The 19,914-nt window shown below is 47.8% G+C and overlaps 1 protein-coding gene across 2 annotated transcripts in view; it reads right to left on the bottom strand.

The window, feature by feature from the left end:
- RPS6KA2 (ribosomal protein S6 kinase A2) overlaps window positions 1–19,914 on the bottom strand; it is a 372,586-nt gene that overhangs the window by 161,970 nt on the left and 190,702 nt on the right. The gene's annotated exons all lie outside the window — the stretch shown is intronic.

Below are 19,914 nucleotides of genomic sequence, written 5' to 3'. Positions count from 1 at the left end.
GGTCCGCCAGTCCTTGCCCGAGTGATGAATGGATCCCCACGCAGCCCGGGACGCCGGCAGGCAGCTGGGGAAGCCTCCCAGGGCAGTGTTTGGAGAACAAAGACACATCCGTTCTCCATGACCTCCGACTCCATGTATAGAAAATCATCCAAACTGATGACTTATCAGGGCCTAAACACAGAGTGTCCTGAGTCAGGGCTCTCAGAAACCAGCTGCAGGGCTGCAGGGGATTTGCCTTAAAGGGGAACACCCTTTGTTTTTCTTTTTTTCCTAGAAATGCTCACCAGAGGGCTGTAGGCAGTTCCAGATTTGTGAGCTTAGGACTCTGTGCAGCCTTTTCTGTTTTCCTCTTGTGCATTGTCCACGTATTTTTATGTTTAAAACAGGGCCAAACAAGCTCATTAGCATACTGCCACCACCCCCTGAAAAGTCCAGAAGCATTCTTGCACCCGCTGCTGTGTGCCAAGTACTGCTTTGCTAGGCAGATTGTGAAAAATCTACATGTCATGTCATCCCTTGGCTTAATCAAAAGGCGCATTAAATACTTGTGTCAGGCTATCTTTGCTAAAGTGAGTAAAGACAGCGGATGCTCCCAGATAAGAACTGGTAAGTTCATGCTGCATCTGGGTCAAGAGATGAGGTCAGACAGTCTCCCTGGGGTTTAATGGTGGTAAGCACAGTTTAGCATCAAGATGCTGGCACTGCCATTTCCTTGCTTGATGAGCTTGAGCACACTTGCATGTTTTGTGTTCCCACTGTGCATCCCTAAGATGAAAATATGCCCCAAACCGGTTCCTGCTTCCCGCAAGGATTCTTCTGCTGGAGGGCCATTATCCCTACGCTGGGAATGAGCTTCTTACCACCCTGGGTCTCCCGCCACCACCACTCAGGTATCCCAGCTCTAAGCAAACAAAGACAGGCCAGGGTTGTGCCATGTTGCGTCTCTGGAAAAGACAGCAGCTGACGGACATCAGACATCGGGCTGGTCACCTGCTCCAAGAATGAGGAAGAAGCCGGCTGTGGGTCGATGGTACAACTAGTCAGAGACAGGAGTGTGGTTTGTCAGTGATGCTAGCTCAGGGGCACCCTGCTCAGAGCAGTAGCCTTGGCGCAGGCTTGTTTTACCAACAAGAGCATTTTGAGACTTCCCTGGTGGTCCAGTGGTTAAGACTCCACACTCCCAGTGCAGGGGGCCTGGGTTTGATCCCTGGTCAGGGAACTAGATCCTGCATGCCGCAACTAAGAGCCCATATGCTGCAACGAAGACCCGGCGCAGCCAAATAAATAAGTAATTTTTTTTTTTTTTTTTTTAAAGAGCATTTTGACCTGGTGTAACAGGACTGGAAAGGCAGTGTCTTATGGGCCATCCACGATCTTCCACAGCTGAGTGCTACACAATGGCTCTATTGAACTTGGACATCTCAAAAGAAAAAAAAAAAGCAGCTTCCATATTTCAACTGAGAAAGTCATTTCATTGCTAGAACAAGTCTGTTTGCCCTTCTGCCAGTAAAACAGGTATATCAAACTCTCTGGAAATCATTTACCGCCAAACCCTCCAGACCACCAAATCTGGGGTCGGTATCAGGGCCCACTTTAACCTGGGTCCAAATGATCCCTAGCAAATTTTGGGAAAGAAAAAGTGAGCTTAATAAAGGCTGGGCTGGTGCCCAGATGATGGGGTGGGGAAGCCTGGAGAGAAGACCAAGAGCTCAGCAGACCCCTGACTATCTTGAGTTTCTCCCTGACTTCAGCACGATCAGTCTGGGACTGAATTCCAGGGCTAATGCTGCTTCCAAGAGAGGGCCAGACTGGCTGGTGTGCGTTCGATTCAGTTGAACACACGATTACGGAGCTCCTCTGAGCGCCTGGCCCGGTGCTCGGCCCAGGGGAGACGGACGTGATTATGACGCGGCTCCTGACCCCCAGAAGTTCACGGCCGTGTGTTAGAGAAGGAAAGTGAATAGACAAATCGGATGCAGGTTTTACATAATGTGAAAGAAACATGTAAGAAAATGCTACAAGAACAGAGATAAATGAGGAGCCAATCCTAACTGGAGAAGCCGAGGAGGCGGCATTTGGGGTGAGCTCTGCGAACAAGGACACATGTCCTGGACAGACAGAGGAGGAGGGGTCCCCAGCTGCGGAAGAACAGGATTATTGAGAACTTGGAACAAACAGAATTTCATGATTGATTAACGGAAAGTAAAGTTCCCACCAAGTCCCCGATACACAAGAGGTTAACGATTTCAGAATTCCAAGGATGATAACCGAGAGCCTTCCAAAGCCCTGGAGCTGCCCCTTCTCTGAGAACACAGGACGCCCTGGGCAGGAAGGGGAGGGAGGCTTTTGTCAGCAAGGTGACTGGCAAAATCTGTGCCGTTCCACCTTCCCTTCCCTCCACCCAAAGGACTTTCCTGGGTTGGGGGGATGCCCCCCCTTTATGTCAAGCCCCACCATGACAGCTGTGATGTGCTGGGGCCTGGCTTCTAAAGGAGGGAGCAGGGCGGCCACGGCCCCAGGGAGGCACCAGGAGGGACTGTTCACGCAGTGGCCTACGTTCCTAGGGCTTGTGGGGAAAAGGATATATCAGTGTCTCCGACGGATCAGACGTGGCCGTGCAGGAGAGGGGCCCATTTGGAGGTCCCTGAGGCCCTGCCCGGCACCGGGCCCAGGGCTGAGGGAAGAATTCTAAGTAACCCCCAAAATGAAGGGCCGCTGTCCTGTAAGTGGGCTGCAGCTGGGGAGGGGGGCGTGGGGAGTGGGTCTCCAGCCACAATAACCTCGGAAGAAGACGAGACAGCTGACCACGAGAAGAAGGGGTCAGCTGGGCCAGGAGCAGTTTAAGTATGTCTTCATCTCTCCTCTCCTCCCGCTCTGACCCTGAAAAGGATGCTGCAGGCTTCCAGCGTGATGGCAATTCAAGCTGGGCAAAGAGAATGTCTGAGTTTGATCAGTCCTAGGACTGGAAACACTAACTTCCTGATCAAGTTCAAAACCTAAAGTGAATGCAGTTGTCTCTTGTTCAAGAGCGGGAAGGAAAGCCGTCGAAATTGCCAGGGTCCTTTCATTGTCCACTCTTCCGACAAAGAGTGGAAGGCGTGTGATGGTCCAAGCACAAGCCAGGTTTGTGCAACAAACCAGTTACAATGGAAGTGGTCAGTGCGGCGTCGAGAATGCCGTCCAGGGTTGCAACTTGGAGATTCAAATTTAACCCTCGAGGGCCACGGAGGTCAGACGCCCAGCCACGCAGGGTGGGGTGGCAGGGAAGGGAAAGAGGTCTCCCCTTAGACATTGTGAGCACAGCCAGCCCTGACACAGGCTTGTGGACCTAATTCACTCTCCATGTAACCAAAAACAACGACGAAAACTCAAGTTGAGAACTTGAAGTGGTCTCAGATGGTTCTGAGCCCAGGTGCCCAGCAGAAACACACAGAAATGCTCTCTAGAGAAATCCACATTAAACCCAGGATTCCAAGAATTCCTTGCATACAGTTGCCAGGAGCACAAGCTCACAGCCACGGAACACACAGTTCACAAGGACACGGGGTATCGGCAAAGCCAGTAAGACAACTGACTACAGAATCAGACGTGTGGACTTCAGCTGCTGGACTTAGCAGACGTCGAATGTAAAATTATCAAATCTAATATGTTTAAGGAAATAAAAGGAAGAAATGAAAACGTGATTAACAAACAAGAGACTGTAAAAATGAATAAAATACTTCTGGAAATGAAACGATGTAGTCCCGGACACGGAATAGATGTAGCTGAACATAAATGTCCTCTTTGTTAAAGAGCAAATACGATATAGCTGTGGCTCGGTGAGCGATATCTAAAAACGTAGTGGTAAGAAGCATCGCATCGTGGAATGTACATCAGAAAGTGAAACATCTTGAATTAAATTTCTACCCACTGTTCTGATTATGACTTCACCTTTGCCGAAATCCTCCGAGCCTTTAGAACTGGGGGTGACTTTGTCAAGGGGACATTGGCAATGTCTGGAGACATTCTGGGTTGTCACAACGGGGGGTGACAGGAAGAATGCTGCTGGCATCTAGTGGGCGGAGCCAGGGATGCTGGTGAGTCTCCGCGGTGCACAGGACATCCCCACCGAGAACGACCCCGTCCAAAACGCGTCAGCGCCGAGGTCCAGGAAGCCCACTCTGTGCGATGAAGGGGGAGCGGGGGAGGGGAGGGGGGAGGGGAGAAACCTGTCTACTTTCCTCACAAGGTTGTCACCTACACAACCGGCAACTCCACGCAGTAAACCAGTATGAGGAAGTGCTCTGTAAATAAGTGCTCCACAAAGATGCTACTTGTTAAAATCCTGGAGTTTCACACAGAAAAATCAATGACACGCCTGGGAAAGGAGTAGATCCCCCTTTTCTAGAATTTTAACCTGAAAGCTCTCTCCGTTAACCTCTGTTGTCCTGTGCAGGGCATGGCCAGTCACCCCACCGCCTGAACCAGAAGCTGAAAACTACCAGCCACTCTGTCACTCCTTCATTCCGTATGTGTAACGACCCAGACTCGTGATACTTTCTAAGTAGCGTTCCTGTCTCCCTTCCTTCCAGCCCCGCAATCAGGAACCGTTCGTGCCGGAATATAGTAACTCCTGGCTCAATCCTGCGCCCCCCAACCCATCTGCAATCCCACTACCAAAGCGATCTGTTTAGAAGCAAATAGCACGCCATAGCTCCAGCGTCTGCAGGAATGACGTGCAACCCCAGAGCCAGGAGGCCGTGTTCTCCTCCATCGCGGCGCCCTCTCCTCCTGTGCCCGCTGCACGGACACCTGTGTCAACAGGAACGTCCAGCCGCCACTGCGCTGTGGCCACTGCCCGGACGCCCTTCGCACCCGCTTTCCCACCTTCTTCGAGATTCACTGTCGTTGCTGGGAAGCCTAATGGAATCCCCGCCCCCACAGGCTGTGCTGGGGCGTCCTCCCCTGGGGTCCTCGTTTTACTTACTGTGCTGGGTTACGACTCCTGCCTTCTGTCTGTCTCTTACCCGCCTGGAAACACTCGGGAGGGCCACTGTCTGCGGCAAGCACTCTGTGCATGCTGGCTTAAGGGGATTCTGTGATGACTGTTATCAGAGATTTGCTGGTTATGAAGATCTGGGCCTCCATTATTATTCCATCTCTGTAACACACTGGGAACTCTATGAAACAGACACAGTGAACCCCATCTTAGGAGGTGGAGAAGCTGAGGCCCAGGGAGGTGAACCAACCGTCTAAACGGACACAACAAGAGAAGAATTCAGACAAGGTCTGCACGTCCAGGACCTCACAGATTCACAGTGCATCAAGCAATAGTGGCTGGGCATCAAAAGAAAGCACAAGAAGGGGTGGCAACCAAGGGGTGAAAGGCTGGGGTCCTCATTTCCCTAGACAACTGCACTTGCCCAGGAAATGTCACTGGGGCCAAGAGTCTGCCGTCAGAACATCTCACAGACAGAAGTCCAGGTGGCAGCCTCCAGCGGCTTCATTATGGCCTTGGGGACAGACAGCGTGAGTGCCTTTGGCAGCAGAATGCTGTGCTCTGGGAGCAGAAAGGCTAGGTTTCCTTGTGAAAACTTAAGTTTACTCAGGACGCAGCGGAGGGACACCAAGGTGAGGCTTCTGACGGCGCGTCCGTGCCGCGACACGTAGGACATTTGAAAACATTAATGCAGGTGCTCTCACTTGCTCTTTTCTAATTATCAGTGTTTTAAAGGCGGGAGGGGCAAAACCCCACATTCTGTCACTGGGAGGCGACAGCATCCGTAGGACTTCCGGGTTTGAGCTTCACTGTTGTTTACATGTTGTTACAGGTTGGGTTGTGTCCCCTCTAAAAGCATGTTAGAACCCTGACCCCCAGGACCTCAGAATGGGCCTTATTTGAAAATAGGGTCATTGCAGACATAGTAAGATGAGGTCACGCTGGAGCGGGGAGGGCATAATCTAGTGTGACTGGTGTCCTCACACGAAGGCCACATGAAGGCAGAGACAGTGGAGGAGGCCACGTGGACGGAGGCAGAGAAGGGAGAGATGTAGCCGTGGCCAGAAGCTAGAAGAGGCAGGAAAGATTCCCCTATGGGTTTCAGAGGACCAGGGGCCTCCTGGTGCCTCGATCTTGGATTTCTGGCCTTCAGAATGATGAGATGATAAATTTCTGTTGTTTTAAGCCACCCTGTTGGGGGGCTTTGTGCTGGCAGCCCTTTGTTATGGAGACGGACACACTTCTCACCCCACAAACGTGCAGTGAACTTTCATGACAAGACGGTCAGTAGGAAGGCTCACGACTGAACGGAGGATCTGGAGTCACAGTATGTGGGGAAACTGACCTGTGAATAGAGAAATAAGGGCTTTTTCTTGTCAACCTGAGCCTATACATAAACTATAGAGAGGAACTTTAAAAGGAAGGGAGTTAGCCGGAAAGAGGAAACAGGTTAAAACTATAGCAGGAAGGATTTTTGTAACTTAAAAAGGAAAAAAAAAAAAAAACTCTTATAATAGAAAAGTCTCTCAAGACCTGGAATGGGTACAAAGGAGAATGTGAAATCCTTGCCAGAATTTTTTTTAGCAGGAAATGTTCATCTTCTAAAAAATATTTCATAGACATCTACAGCCTTTCAGGCACTAGATATTTATATTAGGGATGGGAACTAGATGAGCCCATTAAAAAATACTCAGGGACACTAAAAACAAAACAATAGGGGTTTAGGCTCCATGGCGTGTAGTGTCCTGTGGTCCATCCCTCATCATCCTCGTCAGAAGGCCACAGGACCAGGCTGGGGCAGGGTGAGGGCATTCTTGGCAATACAGCGGGTTACGTATGTAGAGGCAGATTTCCTGAGATACGTAAAACAAAGGGAAAATCCTCTCTCTTTTTTTTAAAGCATGGCTGAGCCAATAGTAAGTGGGGGAAAACAAACTTAGACAAAGGATGAGGATGAGAAGATGCTCTCCAAAGGTAAGCAGTGTCCTGAGCAGCATTTGTCCTGCAGCCCGTGTCAATCACTGTGATCGAGACCCAGGGGGTGCGGAACTGGAGAAAGCCTGGGGCCCACGCAGGGTGGGAGGGCAGGTCAGACCCACCCTGAAAGTCAGGACCCTGGTGGGGCAGACCCGAAGGTAAGCTGGGACATTCTCTCCCTGCAGGAGGAGAGTTGCTTATGCAGGTACGAGCACTAGAAACAGAAAGAGAATTCTCCTCTGTTTCTGTGGCTCCTCTTCATGCCAGCGGAAGCCAAAATTCACACTCTGGAAAACTCCAAGCCAGATATTTACTTTTTAAAGATCCCAGCTTATAGCAGCCCGAGGGCCACACGGAAGCAAACGTCAGTACTCTGGAGGGGTCTCAACGTTTAACCACAGAGAAAATTATCAGGAATATGGGCTCACAATCATGAATGGCTAAATACACGAGGAGGTAAGCCACCGGGAGCAAGAGTGAGTAGAAATAGCAAGTTGCAGAATCAGACGTGTGGAGACTGCAGAGGCTGAAACTTTCATATAAATAATATAAAATACATTTGCTTAATACGTTTAAAGAACAAAAAGGGGGCCTGAAGGCATTACAAGGAAATTAGAGGTTACAAAATGATCCAGCAGATTTGTAAACAAAAGTAGAACTTTAAAAATAAAATCGTAATGATGTAAATTAAAAAATAGGTAGATTAAATAGCACTTTAGACAAAGTCCAAGAAAGAGTCGATAAAGGAAAAGTTAGATCTGCTGAAAATTGACAGAATGCAAACCAGAAAGACACTTCCAGATCAAGAACCTGAGAAAGTTCACTACCAATGAAAACATATGGGGAGAGCTAAACACTATGCACTGCATAAGAAGAAGTAAAAATCAAGTTAGAAATGAAACCTTGATTGAAAAAGCAGCACATGCAGAAGGAGGGTGATAGAGTTACAATCTTCTAACGTTCTTGTATTTTTTCTGGAAGTCAATAAAGATGCAGGTTACTTTTAGGCTAAGTTAAATATACATGCTAAAATTTCCCCATTGGTATCCATAGGGAACTGGTTCCAAGACCCCCTCGGATACCAAAATCTGCAGATGCTCAATCCCTTATATAAAATGCTGTAGTACCATTGGTGGATCCAAGGTTGGTTGAATCCATAGATGCTGAACTTGCAGATATGGGACAGCTGACTGGAATTCTTAAATTAATAGAGACAAAAGTATAGAACAAGAAAATATTCCAGAAGTAGACAAGAAAGAAGGGAAAACAGACATTCAGAAAAAGGAGGATAAGTGGAAAACACAAGCTGTCGGGAGTGGCAACCACCAGGGGCCAGAGTGTCTCTGCATTCCTCATCCATTCATGCCGAGCGTGTGAGGAACACGTTGCACACTGAGCACTGTTAACCCATTTCTCAGGGTTGTGTTTGCAGTGAGCAGCTTGGCAGGATGAGGTAACATTTTCCTCCAGAACAAAGAACAGGCTTGCTTACCCCTTGTTCTAAACACAAGGTCCCCAAGCTCAGTGTTCCTCGACTGGGATGCAGGTTCACTGTGAGCATAGCATCCGTCCGGTCCCCCTTCACTGCACCTTGAGTGCTGGGGGGCAAAGGAAACCAATGCAAATATGGTACTCATGTCACTAGACTGGTAACATCCCTTCTCTCTGATCCTGGAAGCTTATGTCTTCTTCCAACACCCATAAAACAGGAACATGCTAATTGTTAGTCTGTAAGTAAGGCAAAGTCAGATCCTAGACCTTACACAAGCTAACAGCATAGGAACAAATAAAAATATATCAAAAATTACCATCAGTGTGAGTGGGCTAAACTCTCCAGTTCAAAGACAAACAGTGCCCAACTGGTTTAATATGAATTTAGTTATAGAGACATTTCTAAAACAAGGGACACAGAAAATCTGAAATAAAAGAATGGAAAAGATATATCATGCAAATACTAATGATAGGAGAGCTGATGAAGCAATATAAATTACACAACAAGTATTTGAAGATATAAAAAACTCACTACATATTGATGGAGTTTAAATTCACCAGGAAGATACAATATTTCCAAACTTGTATGCCCCAGATAATAAAGTTTTAAAATATATTAATCAAAAATTGACAGAACCAAGAGGAGAAATTGACAAATCCATTATCATTTGGGGAAATACCCAACACATCTCGCAATAAATCATAAATCATGCAGAGGAACAAAAATCAGTAAATATTTGAATAATTAAACAATACATTTAAGAAAGTTGACATAAGGAATATGTATATATATCCAACCACTTCAGATTGTGCATTCTTTCCAATTCATATGAAATATTCACAAAAAGTTGACCATGTTTTAATCTAGGCACAAAGCACAGAGCAGTAAACTATCTAAAAAATAATCTCACAAGTAATTGTTGCCATGTAGATTGATTTTCCTTACCATACCTCAAGGATCACTTTTATTTCATTATTAATAACCCCATATGCTTGGAAAATTTTTAAATACAATTTTAATAGTATTCCCTCTCTCCCTCTAACAGAGGCTTAAGAAACAGCCATAATGTTTTGACACAAATCTCAAACTTATTTCCAGATCAGTGCCTTGGGCTGCCGCCTTGCTTTTCCTACGAGCCCAAGCAGGGCTGCCAGTCTTCACCCAAATCTACGGAAACAGCCTGATGTCAAGAACTGAACTGACCTCAGCCCTTCCGACTCGTCTCTCCACACTCTTGCTCCTGCTCCTGGGCTCCAGCTACACCGACCTGCTCTCAGCTCTCAGAGGTGCCCCACTCCTCATTCTCTCGGGGCCACTGCACGTCCAGTCACCCCCATCTGGACCACGCCGTGCTCCCACGCGCACTCACGAGGTTAGACTCTGCCGCTAGCTCTCACCTCCAATACCAGTCCTTCAGGGATGCTTTCCAAGAACCCCCAGAACCAGCGAGGCCCCACCTGAGATGCTCTTAAGGTGACGGCAACTATTTAGACTGGAATACTCAGGTGCACGAGTGTGACGATTTGGTTAATGCTCTTGTTCCCAACGGACTGTAGACTCTACAAGGGCAGGAATCGTGTCTATTCTGCAAACCACTAACCACACTGCCTGTCGTGATGCCTGAACATGCAAAGCAAAGATGTGCTGAGTGGACATATGAGCGAATCAGGCAGTGGACTGCCAGGCCGAGAGCCACCAGTGCTTTCAACACAGTGTGCTTTGTGACGCAGGACGGAGGGTAGAATGAGGACTGAATTGGAAAGATCAGCCCCCCACCCTTCCTGTCTCTCCCTCCCTCTTCCTGTCTTTCAGCCAGTAATTAGCACATCACCTCCCATAACTGAGGGCCAAATCAGCTGTATGCTAAGGACATATGACATGTACTTTCCAAAAAAAAGAGAATTCTTTTGCAGGGAACAGATGTTAGACTCACAATGGTACATCCTGAAGTTCGACGCTGTGTACAAGCCACATTTCTGAGCCAACGTGCCCCATCTCCTGTGTCTGCTCCTCCAGCCCATGACATCACTGCTTCCGGTAATTCTTGTGACTGTGCTTCCTTCCCGGGACAACTGGTTGGGGAGTCTGGTGACTTTTCAGGAAGTCAGAGACTCCAATCCTGCCACCCTCTGCCAGGAGCAAATGCCTCAGCTCAATCTCCCGACCTTCTCAAGAAGGATAAGACTGAAGTTGCAAACATGAAAGCATATTGCAAAAGCATTTTAGCTTGGAAATATTTTAAACAACGGTCTAAAAATGTGAAAAACCTGGGAATTTGTCGTTTTCATGTAGTATTAACATGACTGGGGGTGTGGTTGGTGTCCTCCAAAACACAGTTTGAAGTCCCAACGCGCAAAGCTGTGAGTGAGACCTTATTTGGAAATAGGGTCTTCGCAAATGCAGTCAAGTTAAGATGTGGTCACAATTGGATTAAGGCTGGCCCTAAATCCAATGTCTGGTGCCCTTGTAAGACACACACCCACAGAGAGAATACCATGCAACCATGGAGACAGGGATTGGAGCGATGCGTCTACGCGCCAGGGAACGCCAAGATTCACCAGCACCAGAGGCTGGAGACAGATTCTCCAGCACCTTCAGAGAGCACAGCCCTGCGAACGCCTTGGCAAGGGGAGAGCATCATGAGAGCCGGGGGTAGGGCGGGGGCCTTGGGGGTCACTTCTTTGAGAAGTACTGGTGCAAGAAGCCCCCCTGTAGAAAGAATCAGGGTCCCCGACACTGCGTCCCAGAAGATGATCCCGCCTTCGGGGAGGGCCGGGTGAGCCAGGAGGACGTGTCCAGGATAGAGGCTGAGTCCCAGGACAGGCCACCCCAGCGGGGGACTCCCTCTGCACAGACACAGCCTCTGGAAAAAAGAGTAGACCCACCCTACTTGGGGTTTCCTCCTCTCCTAGGACTTATCCTTTCCATGTCAATGCCGCTGACAGTCAATTCCACGGCTCAATTTTGTTCTTTGAACACTACAGCTCTTCTTTGGGAGAAGATTTATTTTGTCTTGTTCTTCCTCCGGCCTCTGGGAATGTGCTGACTGTGGGGTGACCCAGCCCCGCTCAGGATGGGCATTGATGCTTCCCGTGTTCGATCTTTCCTTGTCTGAGCTGCTTTCCCTTCTGTGCACAGCCCGGCTGTGCAGACTGACCTCTGCTGGTCGAGGTATTACACACTTGCACCGCTGGGCCCGCAGCATGCCAGCCTCCGCGCTCAGGGCAGGAAACGGCTGTGTGGGGCGTGTGGGAAGCCACCTGCCTCCCGTGGCCCTAGGACCCTCTCAGGGATGCGGTGAGGGCTTCTGAGTTTGGGGGTCATTCCACAAGCCATTCAGATATGTTGTACAAGTCTGGTCAAGCCGCCCTTTATCTGTGACTTCTATGATTTCCCATACTTTTTAGGAAGGTCAAGTCCCTTAGATGAACCCACAAGGTGCCCACATACCTCTTCGACCTCTTTCCTTGCTTCTCAACAATAGGAACTCTTTACTACAGTGGTTCTGACTTACTTTAAGTCACCCAAACAGAGTGTTTTTGTTATTTTTTTAAAAATAGAATCTTCATTTGTCCAATTTCCTCTGATCCTTCAAGAATTCATTTAGAACCACCTCTTTGGGGAAACTTTCCTACACACACACACACACACACACACACACACACACACGTGCACACACGCGTGCACACACTGATACAGACATCCCCACACACACATTGCCCCACCCCCGATTTTCATGCTCTTTCCCTGTGCACCTACAGTGTAATATACACACCTGCATCACACACTTTACAACCACCATGATAGCTCATTTGCCTTTGTACCTGTGACCGGACAAACAGCCAAGAGAGTGGAAGCTGTGTCCCAGCTGACAAGAAGGCAACTGGTACCAGAGGGACATTTAACAGATGTTCCGTGATTGAATGACTAAATGAATTCAGGTATTTGTGAACCAGTGATTCTCACTCGGGGCTCACCGTTTGAGCATTTTCATGTATCACCTTTACACAGCTAATTTCTAACCCTCTATTTCCAGCTCCGACAGCTCTCCATGGCTCCGACCTCATGTTTATAACTGTCTGCTGGATGGCTCCGTCTGGATGCTCCGATCTGTATTTGTGAGATTTATTCCCATGCCTGCATCTCCTCCAAGGCCCTTACCTTCATAACGGCATCACCCGTCTCCTGCTCACTTAGCTCTCAGACTCGGAACGAGGGTGCCTGGCACTAGCGGCGCTTTTTCTCTTCCCTCTGCACTACCCCTTAGGCCTTCCATCAATTGCCAGGCCCCGTGGAATTCACCTGTGCGGCATCTCAAAGATTCACTTTCCTGTCGATCACCTCTGCCCCCGGGTCTAGGCTCTCCTCGCCAACCTCCTTCCTCAACGTCAGTCCAGTTCACACATCACTCACAGACTCATGCCTCTACACTGCTCGGCCCTCAACCTCCCCTGCTGAGAGAGATAAGTTAGCATTTTTTAGCAATACAGTATTTTTTAATAAAAGGTGTACATCCTTTTTTTTTTAGACATAGTGCTACTGCACACTTAATAGACTACAGTATAGTGTAAACCAACTTTTATAAGCACTAGGAAACCAAAAAATTCATGTCACTGGCTTTATTGTGATATTTGCTTTATTGCGGTGTCTGGACCCGAACCTACAGTGTCTCCGAGGCCTGCCTGTATTCGTTCTTGTGTGACCCTTCCTGTTAAATCATATGCTCCCTACGGGCAGGGATTTACGTTACTCCATGCGGCCTCCACTTCGAGGACCACATCTTGCATGTAGCAGGTGTTCAGTAAGAGATTAGGGTTTGGGACTGGACTGCAGACACTTGGGTGGGCTGATGCCGGAGGATCCCCTGCACCTCGTCAGGCACGTGGGCTTGTGTGCAGGTGAGGCGGGGACCACGGTGACGTCCCCCGTGATTGGTGCTACCGGAGGCACAGGGCTGTCTGGAGCCCTGTCTTTCTGCCACCTTTCACAACAATGGGCTCCGAGCACGGAATCTAGAATCGTGTGTCAGGCCTATGTTGGCAGGTAGTGGTCACCGTGAGGGTAGAAAGATGGCGGTCTTTCTTTAAACTATTCTTATTTAAAAAGTCGTTGTTGCCCTTAAAAGAACAAAGGCCTCAAGGCTGAACTGTTAGTCGGGGTAACATGATGGGCTCTTGTCCCTTAAAAGCAGAGATTTATATTCACGAGGAAGATCCCCTCAGCATCATGCTCATTTGTTTTGTTGGGAATTACCATTTCCTTACACCCCAAGCTGCCGAGCCAGATTCCCTTTCTCCCTCTGTGGGAATGAGACTAGCCCTCCTGGGCTTTCTATTCTGGGGTCCTCGCGGGAAGTCCTTCATCACTGCATTCTTACTCACAGACACTGAAACAATACGACATCCAAATTGCAGCAGGCACTAGGAGAGACCGACAGGAGAGCAGAATCTCCTGCTGCCCAGAGGCAGAGGGAGTGGGGGTCCCTTTTTATCGTCCTCTTTCCGCTATCATCACTTTAGCGTCAAGAAATGATGACTTTTTTTCACGCCTGTGTCCTGTATGCACTACAGCTTGCCTCAGACGCAAAGTCCTAAAGCATCAATATTCCTGTAGTGCTGGGTGTAAAGGTAAGCCGATTCAGGCATGTAAGCGTGGGCGACATTCCATGGGTGGGAAAAATTGAATTTGTTGGCTTCAAACTCCCCAGTTCCCTCTCTCTCTCTTTCCCTCCTTCTCTTTCTCTCTCCCTGATGTCTCAGCTGAAATTCTAAATGGTGTCGACCCTCAGACCCACCTGTAGAAAGGTTCCCCCCCGGGACCTCGGACAGGACCGCAAGACTCATCCACGTTGGGCAGCTTCTCGGGGTCTGAGGAGGTGCAGAAGCTGGGGAGGCTCAGGTTGGTTTGGGTCTAGACCCTGGACAGGCCATTTTGTTTGTTTGTTTCCGGCACCTAAAACTATGTCCCATGGACGGCTCCGTGCAAAGGTCCCCTGTCTGCAGGACCTGTACACGAGGTGACCCCATTACAGAGCTTCACCCAGCACCTCCTCTGAGAGCTGGGGACACCTGCCCACCAGGAAACGCCAGTGCTTCGCTCATGAGCACATTTTCGGTTGGAACCCAGAGCTCTCAACTTCACTGTGGTCCTTTCTCTACTCTATCTCATAGTTATATCTTAATATTATAATCTTTTTGGGGAAAAGCAGAACATATCTTCTTGTAATCGACCATCTGCAACCATTTGTGCAGCTCAGCAAGTACAGAAAAGTGTTGTATCATGTGGGCAGCGATTCAAAGATTTTTTTTTTTAACCAGATTACGCAATTACCTCAATGCACAGCATTATGTAAGTGCACCTGAAAAACAGGCCGTTACAAGGAATAAAACTAGAGATGTGCAGTTGATTCACTTCTGTTGTATTTCTCAACCTTGCAAAAGATTTGCGATACCCACTAGGCTATTTCCTTGCATAGCAAGAACACTTTATCAATAGGAGACAATCCTTCACAGGATGACAAAGGAAACCCAAGGAAAAGTATGACTGCTTTTATCTCAAGGAAGGGAGAAAAAATGTCCTGGAAGCACTTTATGCTGTCACTTTGAAATATTGGTGACAGCGATCAAATATGCCACCAGTTACTAAGCTTGCTTAGAAGCCATAGAGATAGCAACAACCCTTACGCAGGATTCTTAAATATTATGTCTAACTCACCGGCGAGGGATGACAATGACATTCAGGTAGTGATGTGTGTATGCTTAAGAGGCGTGGACACAGGGACTTCCCTGGTGGTCCAGTGGTAAAGAATCCACCTTACAATGCAGGGGACGCCGGTTTGATCCCTGGTCAGGGAACTAAGATCCCACATGCCGCGTGGCAACTAAGCCCAGGCGCCATGACTACTGAGCTCACGCGCCTCAACTAGAGAGCCCGCGTGCTGCAAACTACAGAGCCCACACGCCCTGGAGCCTGCGTGCCTCAACTAGAGAAGAGAAAACCTGCACGCCACAACTAGAGAGAAGCCCGCGCGCCACAATGAAAGATCACGCGTGCCTCAACGAAGATCCCACATGCTGCAACTAAGACCCGACACAGCCAAAAATAATAAGTAAAATAAATAAATAGTAAATAAATCTTAAAAAAAAAAAAAGAGGCATGGATACAGCACACTGCCAGCTGAATATTCAGCTGCATGCATCCTGAGAGCTTTTTCCCTGGGCCCATGTGGAAAGTAAGTGCTCTCTCCCGAGGAATCCACGTGAGCCGTTGCTCTGCATTATCTCAGGCGCCCACATCACTGTGGGCCAGACCAGTGCCTCTCTGTTCCACCCCAAATGCCGACAGTGCACAGATTTAGGGGGGCAGGAGGCCTTCTGAAAGCGTGTTCTCATTACTGCTACACTTTCGCTAGACCTTCGTCTATTTCTGCTATTGGGTTTTCAAAACCACTGATGCTAAAAGAATTTAAGAATGGTACAGAAGGTTAAACTAGAGGCTCTAGGAGAATACTGCCCTTTGAACATCTTTGCTACACAGAAAGTAAAAGTCGGAGGGCCAGAGCTGCAGACTGCCTCAGAAAGAGGAAAAACCTGAACGTTACATGTGGCAGAGGCCATTTTGGGGTATTACACCCTCTCATCTCTATTTGCTATTTTAAAAAAAAGTCTTGACAGAAACTTATTATTATGTGCATTTTACATTCCAATTTTCTTCCCAACTTCAAACATAGCTAAACTAACTTTTCTTGGGAAATTCACACCAACTGGGTTTACTCGAAGGATGGTTGAAAGTACTTAGTCTTCAACATAAAAGAAATTCGTTTGCTTTCCTTTAAATGTTACCAGACGAAGTTTAACTCTTCACTTTGTGATCTTTGAGGAACTTAGCTAAAGACACAGGGAGATGGCTTTCAGGTGATGCGACCATGAACCCAACACCATTTCTTGACTGAACCAAATTATTTCCTCTTTTTGCTCCTAAGGAGCTGCTTTATGTCCTTGATAAACAGCCCGCCCCCGTGGCAGAAGGTGACATCCTCCGATGCTGCTCTAAGCACCTCGTTGCTAAAACCCCAGAGCGGCTGCTCCGCTTGGCTTGGGGTCAGAGCATGTCCAGCGGCTTGGAAGGCCTGCTGGTCCCTGGGAGCTGCTCCGGGGTTTTCAAGCCCCCTGTCTTGGTCAGTGTAGACTAAGGGACGCTCTCTCTTTAATTAAACAGGCAAGGACCGTATTTAAATTACACCACACCGAGCACATTATATTACACATTACAACCACACCAAGCACACGTGGTAGGCCATCCCCCCCGGCGGCACCGGCCTCTCGGCCTCGGTCACGCTCGCTCCCCACGAGCTGCACATCGGGATGCGGGGGATCTGTTCCGCAGAGTAGCCCTGAATCCCTGAACCTGCCACGATGTGGTTCATTATGCCACTCTTTTCTCCTAAGTCTTTTTTTGAGGAGGTAAATCATTCCCATCAAACCACCAGGCTCAATCTTGGTCTGAGCTCCAATCAAGCTGGGCCCCTCTGTTCATGAGTCAGGCAAGAAGACAGAATCTACATTGTCATCAGCATTTAGAAAGGCTCGTAAGCCCTTGCACAAACCATCTTCTCTTCCTAGAAAAGCACAGATGTTTCCCTGGACTTCCTATTAATAACCAGGAGTGCAGAGTGTAGAGGAATCCAACCTGGCACAGATTTCCTATGACCTGAAGAAAATAGCTAGTGGCATTTTATTTGTGACCCTTGGTTCATTTTATGAACTAAACAGATGGAAAAGAGAAAGGAATGATAACTGACATTAGGTCTAAGACGTGCTATGCAACTCTAAGTAGGGGCTTCCTCATTTATAATAAGAACAGAAATAAATAGAGTGGCACCGAATAGAAACACATTTTCAAATGCTTACTACTGTGGATTATAATGCTTTGCCAAAGTCATGAATAGTCTCAATCTGTGTCACGAGGACATCCTTCCCACCACTCACTGCGAGGCTGAGCAGAGCCCTCGTATGAAAAATATCTATTGTGAAACAAGGGAAGACGAATGAGATCTAATAGCAGGTTGTATTTTTAGCTAAATTGAATTATTCTTCAACCATGTTGGTCAAGTTCTCAAAACACTTCCCCATACTCCGGGGTAAAAGATTCTTAATGTCCTCTATTTAATCAGTGTTTGCCTCCAAACTATTAAAAGGAAAAAGAGTAAATGATAGAAAATAAAGCAGCCACTGCTGCACATTACTCTTCTGAAAATTAGATATTTTTCTGCAGATAATATTACAGAACCACAATAAAGATAATCAAATGCTTTCCATCAAGTACTGAACATGGAACAAGCAACCTTACTGGCTGTACTGGGTATGAAAGGGCTTAGGTCCCATCTGTGAGCTCCGTGAATTACAGCAGACCTTCGCGCAGACACAGACCTTCTCGCAGACACAGACCTTCTCACAGACACAGGAGGTGGGGAAGAGGTGCGGGCGGTGAGGCTGAGGTTACAGTGGGGTTATGCTGCGTTCTGCATTTATGATCTTAGGCAGCGTATCACTCTCAGCCTTTAATCCTCTGTAAAGTCAGCGTGTTGTACTGGATGATCTCACAGATAATTTCCAGCACATTATGATCAAAGAATCTCATTTTCTTAAGGAAGAGGAAATTACTGGGAATTTGTGAAATACAGTCCATCAGGACGTCTCCCTGATGGAGCTTCTTTTTCCACGTGGCATTTCCTTTCCACATCACCCAGGGCCACGTGGCAGGGGTAGGGGTGGGCAATCGGCCTCCGAGACGGTGAAGAGCTGCTGTGGACCCCGAGACCACAGGGGCCTCAGAGGCCTAAGGGATGCTCCACACCTCCTTCTGCCCTGCCTCTTGTCACCCTGTGACCTGGTTATGTTGTCAGAGACCCACTAGACCAAGGAACGCAGTGGCGCCAACTCCCTCCATGGCCATCGGCCTGCAGGGGGAGCCAGCTTAGGACTGGAAAGGGAGTTCCCAGAACCTGAGAGATCCAGTGGTGACGTCACTTATGTCCCCCCAGAGTTTTATTAGATGTCATTTAAAACGCTTCTTTGTTCTTCAAGGCCTGTTAGTCTGCCATTGCATTTTTTCTTTTTCTCTTAACTTTTTATTTTTGAAAAACTGAAAACCTACAGAAAGAGTACAGTAGTCCTGCACACCTTTCATCTAAATGCACCAATTTGTGAACATTTCGCCACATTTACTGTTTTTCTCTCATTCATATGCATATGCATATAAATATTTCTACACACGTTATCACTAGGTGGTTTTGAAAGCAAACTGTAGCTAGCATGACATTTCACCCCTAAAATGCTTCAGCATGGATCTCCTAACAAACTCGACACAATCACAGTCGTTAACACGGCCTAGAGAGTTAGCACATGTGCAATGTTATTTATTTAATTTGTAGTCCGTTTTCAATTTCTCCAATTTTCCCCCAAATACCCTTAAAACAGCTTATTTTGCTCCATCCAAGACCCAACCAAGGATCAAGTTTTACATTCAGTTGTCACGTCTGCATAGCATTCTTTGATCTACGGGGGTGTCCTCTATTTGTGTTTGGTTTTATGACATTTACATTTGTGACAAGAGCGCCAGGTAGTTGTCCTGGGGGATGCTTCACAGCCTGGACTTGCTTCGTTGTTTCTTCTTGATTAGAGGTAAAGATAGAATATTTGCAGGAAGAGTGCAGGCAACCAGAGCACGTGGCACTGCATTGTCTCCGGAGGCCCGGGAAGCCAAGTGACCATCGCTGAGTTACCACGTTCCGTCTGGTGACCCTCTTTGTAAAGATGACATTTCCCTTTGTGACGGATGAGCACGACAGGGGTGACAGGTGTGATAGCTAGTTCAGATTATATAACCTGTGCCCCAACTAACCTTCCCCTAACGGTCTTACCATCTTGAAGAAGAAATGTAAAGGAAATTGCCAGAAAAAATAATGATCTTTTGCCCCTCTCTATCCATATTATTTACTAAATCCCCCAAGAAAACTGGAGAAAGATACATTCGGTTTGTTGGGCAAAGTCTCAGCAGTTGGATTATAATGTGTGGTTTCCAATGGATGCTCTCGGGGGTGTGTTCTAAACCTTCCCCCTCAATATAGCTATGCATTTACACGAATAACGGAACTCTGATAAATGCACCCTCCTCCCGATCTTGTGGCCAAAGGTTCTGATAAGGAGGAAGGAGAAGACAGGAAGGTTACTAGAACGCCTGCACGTACAGCGTCCCGCTGGGCCCCTCGGGAATATCCCACCTCATCCTCAATGTGCTCAAGGAGAACGCACATCCCCAGCCTACCGATGAAGACACTGATAACCAGCAAAGTTAGCTCCTTGTGCAAGAACGCCCGGCTGCAGAGGAGTGAAGCTGGGATTCGAAGGCACCTGCATTGAGAGTGGCACCGTCTAGGTCTCTCCTTTACGTTCTGCATGTTACTTAC

This window comes from Balaenoptera physalus, assembly GCF_965194825.1.
Source record: "Balaenoptera physalus genome assembly, chromosome: 9".
NCBI lineage: Eukaryota > Metazoa > Chordata > Mammalia > Artiodactyla > Balaenopteridae > Balaenoptera > Balaenoptera physalus.
The sequence above is the reverse complement of the archived record's forward strand: the minus strand, read 5'-3'. Positions and strand labels throughout refer to the sequence as shown.